Consider the following 2,730-nt stretch of genomic DNA (forward strand, 5'->3'; position numbering starts at 1 on the left):
GGGGGGGGGGGGGGGAGCAACATTCGCCCAAAAGAAAAAAATTGAACAGTTTTTTTTCTTTCAAATATTCACAAGCACATTCACATCTTTTCTTTTCTTTTTCTTTATTTTCATATTAACACAATACTTATATCACTTCATACAACCTCCAAAATATTTGTGGGTGTTTAATTGAGTTTCGATTAAAATTTTACGATACTTATTTCTTCATTTACGTATAATGTTGGCTTAAATCTTTAATTTATTTATAAAATTTGATGTAATTATTATGATAAATTATCTTACACTTTTGTTTTATTCATGATATGATTGATTTGAAAAATGTGTTAAGAGTTATATCTCTTTTTTAAATAGTTTTATTTGATGAAAAATTATTATTATTTATTTTGTCCAATAAAGATTGAGATTTATTTTAGCAATTTATCATTGTTTTGTTGGATTAATAAGAAATTACAATATGCATGCCTAATTTTGTCATTAACTTTAAGGTGAAAATAAAAATATATGTGTAGACCTAATTTTAACATTAACTTTAAAGGTGAATAAAAATAAAAGAATACAAGATAATCTAAAATTTATATTGTATCCTAAAAGATTAGATTTATTTGATTTTGCTTAATATTTTCTTATAACATTAGATGTATTTTAGGCATATTAAAAATATTTGTTTTAATTAAGAATGTGGTTACACATCTTTTTTGATACAATTAAAAGAAATTCAATGATGTGGTGACACACCTTGGCAAAAATTATTCTAATATATACACATTATTTAATTCAAACCAAGAGGTGAAAATTGAGATTATTAAGTGTGGTGAATTCGAGAGTGGAAGACAGTTATGTCTCCAAATGTCAAGATCGAGAATGCAGTTATGCATCCGGTTTAAGACTAATAAAAAATCAACAATTAAAAATAAGCAAATCATGGCATGTAGACAAATTATCCAAAAATATATCAAGATAAGTATAAGTCAATAAAAGCGATCGTGGACTCGAGCGATGCCTAATACCTTCATCTCGATTAACAGAATTTTTTACCCGCATTTCTAGTTCGTCGACCAAACAATTCTTTTAGTTAGCATTAAACATAAAGGTGACTTGAAACACCATAACTCAATTTCAAGTGGCGACTCTGAAAAATGATATCATAATCAATACTGTCACTTAAATTGAAAAAAATCCTTCCCCTGCGTTCGAAAAAGGAGCGTGATAATACTTGACATTGCATTGCACATCTTTATCATTGGTGAACTTGATCTTGTGTGTTGAGATCCTGTGAGTGTCTTTCTGTGGAACTTTGATTGATGAATATTGAGTTTGTCTTTGTGGATCTTTAGAGTGTTGTAGTTGAGCTGTGTACTATGTGAATTATGAACTGTTAGGTTAGATTTATTTTAAGAAGGTTGTAGTTGTGGCGTTGTAATTGATGAGTATTGAGCTTATTGTTGAGAATATGTGATTGTTAGAATGTTTTTTGGGCTGGTTTTATGCAGGTTGTAGTTGTGGATGTTCGATTGGGGTGTAAGGTGTACCCGTATTCCATCCCCTTAGCTTGTGTTTAAAGGTTTACTTGTTAAGTACCATGTGGTTTGGTACTGATCACCCCTTGCTACTACTTTTTTTTTTTGTAGGTTACTAGCCCCGACCTTTGTGATATTTTCTCTTCTCCTTGTTCGAGGCTTCTTGTAGAGGTTTGTGAGGTAGCTGCTTGTCATTTCAGCGGACCTTCGTTTTCCTTAATTATGATCTTGTTCTATTCTAGAAACAATGTCGTTCGAAACTTGTATTTATTTCAACTTCATTATAACGCATTAGAAACTTGTACACGTGACAACCACATTTTGAGGGTATTTTTGAGTTTATTATAAAAAAAGTTCCGCATTTTATTATAATGGTTAAGTTTTAAATAGACTTATCTTGATAGGATAAGACGAGTGTCATTACGTTTATTTTTAGGTCGTGACACAATAGGCTAAGTGAAATAGTAAAATTGACGCTCACTGATGTTTTGTATTTTAGTAAGACTATATGGTTTCAAGGGTGGGAATGGAAAATCACATGAAGTACAAACTACAACCCTTTATACCACTTCTAATGTTGTGTTCTACCCTTGTTGTTCACTGATATATAGGGATAAAAAACTCTATAATTTTCACTTTTAATGAATTAATTTTTAAGGTTGAGTTAGGTTTGAAATGCCTTTTTCAAACTGTTTAAGAACTGTAAGTCCGATTTGTGTGGTTTAGAACCTTGGTAGCATCATTTATTTTTGTTGAAATTTCTTTGTGTGCATTGTTTTATGTGATATGTTTTTCTTTTACTCTTTAATGAAATGATTTTGCACAAAATAGGATAAAAATGATATTTCATCTGTTCCAATTTATATGATACACTTTTTTTTATTTTAATCTGTTTAAAAAAAGAATGTCATTTTTCTACATATACAAAATAATTTAATTGTATAAGATAATTTGCAAACCACACAAATATTTAAAGGACTTGATTGAGGAAAATGTTTTAGAAGTCCTTTTTTAAACTTAATGCCTACTAAAATATTATCATATAAATTATGGCGGAAGGAGGAAGGAGTAGTATATACTGATTGTTTTAAGAAATACAATAAGGGCAAGAACAAGCTTAGATGAAGAAATAAAAAGAGAACAAGGTTTATTTACTATAGTAGATTCATGAGTACATACTCATATATATAGTAATATATATATATATATA

Source organism: Solanum pennellii, chromosome 6, assembly GCF_001406875.1.
Source record: "Solanum pennellii chromosome 6, SPENNV200".
Classification (NCBI taxonomy): domain Eukaryota; kingdom Viridiplantae; phylum Streptophyta; class Magnoliopsida; order Solanales; family Solanaceae; genus Solanum; species Solanum pennellii.